Source organism: Taudactylus pleione, unplaced genomic scaffold (genome assembly GCF_031769625.1).
Source record: "Taudactylus pleione unplaced genomic scaffold, aTauple2 ptg000372l, whole genome shotgun sequence".
Taxonomy (NCBI): Eukaryota; Metazoa; Chordata; class Amphibia; order Anura; family Myobatrachidae; genus Taudactylus; species Taudactylus pleione.
In genome coordinates, this window is record NW_028284773.1 from 11,042,478 (window position 1) to 11,048,793 (window position 6,316).

Consider the following 6,316-nt stretch of genomic DNA (forward strand, 5'->3'; position numbering starts at 1 on the left):
ACACCCTCATTGCAATGACAAAGACCTTATCAGTAGAAATGCATTGGCAGCAGAGGGGGATCACAGGACCTATCCAGAACCATTGCGGGGCAGATGAGGACTGATAACTGAGGCTGAAACCTGGTCAAATACATCTCTCCAGTTATTACATGCATCTGTTTTTCTGGATTCTGGTAGGAGGCCAACTTCACCTGTGATCATGATGTACTTGTTTTACATTTAAGGAAGGCTCATTATCTACAAAGAGCTTTTCTTTTGTATTGTATTGTATGTATTGTATGTGCCTATGTTGTTCTTAATTTTTGCTTGAAATAAATGTGCCCTATTTACTAAGTGCTCTTTATGAAAGCAGTTTGTGCACATGGTATGAGCAATTTACCTTTGGAACAAGGTCCATTATATTCGGCTGTAATTAAATAATTATCAGAGTACCTGCACTAGATTTTCTTCTTCTTTTTCTTTTACATGTTATGGTATACACTTGTTATACCTCATCACTTTTTGGAGACAAGAAATCTAAGACATCACTGATACGTATAAGCTAAGTATCCGTTGACTACTTGTTTTGAGCAGGCGCTACGGTGGGATACCTTACCGTTTTTTTAAGTTCTTATATTGGAGTTAGACACCTTCTCCTTAGGATATTTAACTTAAGCGGCCAGCTTGGCTCGAATATTTAACATTATTTTATTTGTTTGAGTCTGGCCTGCAGTCACTGTTCTAACACAGGCTGCCTGTTATTCCAAGTGCCGAGTGCAGCCTGCGGATCTCTGTGCAGTCGGATCACAAGTGTGACTGGCGCTGCCTGGATCTCCTGGTGTCATGAGTGATTCCTAGCAATACATGAGACATAGTGTAGCACTTGCTGGGAGGATCTGTCAGAGAAGCTGCCAGGAAGGGACAAAATGGAACCATGAGGAACCGAGCCAGAGTACTCTAAGGTAAGTAAACAAGGGGTTCATGGGGATGGGGGGAGGAGTGTTGGGATCACTACACTACAGAAATATGGAAAACAATTTTTTAGGTGATAATATAAATAATATACTGTAATAGTGCAATTGGTGTGCTGCAGGGGCTGAAGTTGTGCCACTGTTTCATGCAACTTTAGCAAGTTTAATGCAGTTGGCTAATTGTATATTTTTGGTGCTTCTGAACAGATTGAGGTGTTACAGAACACAATGTACATTTATATTTTATATACCATATTTTAAAAGTACTGTTTTTAAAAAAAAAACATGTGGCACAGATTATATTTTAAGTCAGTTGTCCCTGGCTTTGCCTGAGATTTTTTTTCCTTCACCTTCCTACTCCAGCTCTCTTTTTCCATGCTGGCTCTTTCCCATCACACTCTCCTTCCCCATTTTGTCTATTTATTTTCCCCACTTTCTTTTTCTCCAGCTGCACTGTCTGTATGGGGCCCATTTATCATTAATCACATTTACAAAGTGTTCTAGGTGCAATATCGGCGGGTTGTATCAAAGAGCACCCACAGGGATAGGGGCTCAGAAAAGAGCCGGTCACTGCGATGTGCTCCAAGTGCAGGCAGATTTATTATGCATGCATGGTCCTGCTGACTGCACATGCACAGCGCCCATTTCTAGTGAGGGTTCCGGGGGAACCCTCTGCCGGCTGAATCCGCGATGTGTAGCCCATAGACTACAATGGGCTACTGCCATCTTCAGTTGGCAGTAGCTGCATCGTCCAAACTCCGGAATGCATTGCATTCTGGAAATTGGTAAATATGGCAGCATCACATCCCCCATAGAAACTTATGGGGGATACAGCTGCCATCAGGAATGGACGGATCTGAGATATATATTGCGGTCCCTCTGTTATACATCTGGGGGAAACTTCATATTTGCGGTTAACCCCTGAAAATAGGTGTTTTCAGTGATAAAGCCGCAGCACAGACTGTGTAATGGTTAGCATTACTGCCTCACAGCACTGAGGTCATGGGTTTGATTCCCACTACAGCCCTAACTGTATGGAGTTTTTATATTCTCCCTCTGCTTGCGTGGGATGCTCCGGTTTCCTCCCACACTCCAAAAATATACTGGTAGGTTAATTGGCTCCTAACAAAATTAACCATAGTGTTTATGTGTGATTATGTGTGCATGTGGTAGGGAAATTAGACTGTAAGCTCCACTGGGGCAGGCACTGATGCGAATGGACCAATATTCTATGTAAAGCGCTGCGGAAAATGTGTGCGCTATATAGATAACTGGTAATAAATAAATAAATAAAATATACCATGATAAATGGGCCCCTAGATACCCCCTTTCTCTCTTCTCTTTCTCTGTCATACAGCTCCCATCACTCTCTCCTGTCCCATATGTCCCTCAGTCTTCTTCCCCTTCATCTCTTATTGTTTCAGTACCTCCTCCTCCATGGGACTGTCTTATGCCGGGTACACACTAGACGTTATATCGTCCGATCCATCCAGATCGGTCGACCTATCAGGCACATCGTCTAGTGTGTACCTGTTATGTCATGACATCACCCGTCCAACCTGCATGCAAGTCCGCTGCGTGACATTGTTAGTGACATCGTCGCCGCCAGCATCGGCAAGGGTGTATGCACTTGCCAATGCCAGCACCCTACCGGGTCCCATCGCTAACGAGGTTGGTACACACTATTATTATTATTATTATTAAATTTTATTTATAGGGTGCCACAAGAGGTCCGCAGCGCCGTACATACAGTAAAGAGTACACGGAACATTACTTTACAATACAGTAACCAACTTATAAACAGAGCACAAGTAACAATTAGCAACACAATTCTCCATACACAATACAGCTGGGAAGGTGAAGGCTGTCATAGAAGTGCTAGAGAAGAAGGCTGTGAGACAGTGGGGAGGAGCTTACAATCTAGGGGAGAGGGGAGACGGACAGATGACATGAGGCAAGAGCGTGTAGAAGGGGACATGAGTGCAGGGAGTAAGCGAGGTAGAGATGGCAGAGGCGGGAGGGACAGAGACCTGGTAACATGGTTATGTGGTGGAAGGGCATGCTTTGATGAACAGGTGGGTTTTCAGTGCACGTTTGAAGCTCTGCAAGGTCGGGGAGAGCCTAATCGAGCGAGGGAGCTCATTCCAGTGAAGGGGGGCTGCACAAGCAAAATCTTGGATACGTGCATGAGATGAAGTTACCAGTACCAGGGTGGAGGAGAGATAACAGTCATTGGCAGACCGAAGTGAGTGGGAGGGAGTATGTAAGGAGATGAGGTTTGAGAGGTAGGGAGCAGTAGAGTTAGAGAGGGCCTTGTATGTGAAGGTGAGGAGTTTGAAGAGGATTCTGTAGGGGAATGGGAGCCAGTGCAAGTTTTGGCAGAGGGGAGCAGCAGAAGTGGAATGGTGTGAGAGGAAGATAAGTCTAGCTGCCACATTGAGAACAGATTGGAGGGGAGCAGGATGGCAATGTGGGAGGCCAGTGAGGAGAAGGTTGCAATAGTCGAGCCAAGAAATGATTAGTGAATGAATAATCAGTTTGGTAGCATTCTGGGAGAGGAAAGGCCTAATGCGAGCAATGTTGTGTAGCTGGAACCGACAGGATTGAGCCAAGATTGAATGTGGGGTGTGAAGGAGAGGGTGGAGTCAAGGGTGAACCCAAGCAGCAAAGTTGGGGGACAGGGGAGATGATTGTGTTGTCAACAGTGATAGCGAGATTGGTTGGAGTGGAGGCTCTATAAGGGGGAAAGATGAGGAGTTCTGTTTTATCCATGTTGAGCTTCAGAGAGGGCTCGGACATCCAGGAAGAGATGGCGGAGAGGCAACTGGTTACCTAAGACATTACAGAAGGAGAGAGTTCAGGAGAGGAGAGGTATAGTTGTGTGTCATCGGCATAGAGGTGGTATTGGAGGCCAAAGGAGCTGATGAGTTCTCCTAGTTTAGAAGTGTACAGGGAGAAGAGTAGTGGGCCCAGGACAGAACCCTGTGGGACACCAACGGGAAGGGTGGAAGGGGGGGAGGTGGAGCTGGAGGAAGACACAGAGAAGGAGCGGTTGGTGAGGTAAGAAGTGAACTAGACATCATCTTGTGTGTACCGGCCTTTAATCAGTTGCTGTGGTGGTCACACTCATACTGTCATCGGGCAGGTGCATATTTGCATCTAAAATGCTCAGCGTGCACCCTAGTATTCAGTAACCAATACATGTGTGGATTTGTCTCAGTAGCTCCAATTGCTGCAAGGGATAATGCATGGGTATGGATGGGGTAGTATGTCCTAGCGGTGTTTGGGCAGAGTGAGGGGTCTATTTACTAAGCCTTGGATGGAGATAAAGTGAATGGAGTAAAAGTACCAGCCAATCAGCTCCTACTGCCATGTCACGGTCTATGTTTGAAAAAATGACAGTTAGGAGCTGGTTGGTTGGTACTTTATATTCATCCACTTTACCTCCATCCTAGTAAATAGACCAAAGATATTTTTTTTCAAAGCTTAGTGCCACAAAGATAGAGATAGATAGATAGATAGATAGATAGATAGATAGATAGATAGATAGATAGATATGAGATAAATAAATAGATAATAGATCAATATTGATTAAAGGGGACTTATATTTAATACTACACTGATGGGGATGCATGGTATATATTTATTATATTACACCAGTGTTGTTCTCAAACTCAGTCCTAAGTTCCCCAAACATTTCACGTTTTCCATGTCACCCAGCAGGTGCACAGGTGTACTAATCACTCACTGATACACTTTAAAAAACTCCATATGTGGAGTTAATTATTTCACTTGTGATTCTGGGAGGAGATTTGGAAAACATGCGCTGTTTGGGGTTCTGAGGGCAGAGTTTGAGAATCTGTGTATAACACTGATAGGGACGCACATTATATTTACAAACTAAAGAGCTCACATGATTACTGTTCTAATAAGGGGACACATACAATTACTATTCTACTAAAGAGGGTACATATAATTAGTAGACTAAAAGGGGTACAGATTATTATAAGGCTATGCTGTGTCCTTTGTGGAATGGCTACGGCCCTCTAGTTGATGACTCCACCTACCCTATGGCTGGTCATGCCCCTGTGAGCCCTGCCATTGCATTCCCCTAGTGGGCCCTTCATGCCCCAGTCCGACACTGTGTTTGAGTGATTACACTGGAGGGACAGCAGGTGGCACTGTTGCTAAATGTGTAGATGTGTTATCACTCTGTGTTATTGTTATGCACTCTGTTGTTATAGGAATGTTCTAGAATAGGGATAGCAGAGCGATTCTGCATACTGATTTGAGCCACATGGCTCAACTCACTGTAGTGTCTCGAGACAGTGTCTTGGGACACGGCTCTTTAGAGCTGTAGAAAGCAGGGTTGCCGGTGACTCTGAGTGAGTCGCTGACAGCTCCGCCCCCACAGCCCTGCACTGCAGATCATGCTTCTGCACTGACTATCTTGAGTCAGTGCACACCCCCGAACCCTGGCTGTAGAGCGTGACTCCGAGTGAGTCACTGACAGCTCTGCCCCCTACACTGCTGATCTGACTTGATCACACTTCTGCACTGACTCAGTGCAGAAGTATAATCAGGTCGGATCAGCAGTGTAGGGGGTGGAGCTGCCACTGACTCAGGCTCCCACTGACAGAGAGGCTAGGTAGGTGGGTGTCTCGACACACCAAGCAATGAGTGACTCAAATTATTCGAACATCTGAATGATTTGAGTCATTGTGTTGAGACACTCACTCAGTAGTCATCTCTATTCTTGAAAAAGAAGATAGAAGATTCTGAAGTAATGCAGTTATTCATGTACAGTATATACCTGTCATGTTTGTATGCTGTTAGACCAAACCAGTTTATTATTATAAAGTTTTACCATAAAGAGTTTCCCAGTGTGTGCCTTCTGACAGCCTATGAAAAAGAAGGATTTGATCTGGTACCTAAAACCTCTGCTAACAGTTTTCAGTAGGTATATACAGTATATTGAATTAAGTTAGACTTTTAATATGTCTTCCAAAATGTGCAACCAAAATATTAAGGTACAGAGAATGAATGCATTAGGAATACAAAACATATCCCTAAGATATTTCTCTGAGGAAACTTGATCCATTTTATCATGGTGAAGGCAGCTAAGAGTTAAGGGTCATTGCAGAACTTTTTAGAAAATGGCTAACCTACCTGCTTATAACCTTTATTCAATAACATATTTTGACCCTAGTTTTCACTTTATAGTCCAAAGTTTATCCCAACAGCAAACTATAGGCAATCATATTCACTTACATTAGTATTAGAGGTGTTCACATAGACATTATAAAGAAAATAAGTAGACATGTTGACCATGGCAACCAATCAGCTTCTAACTATCATTCCATAGA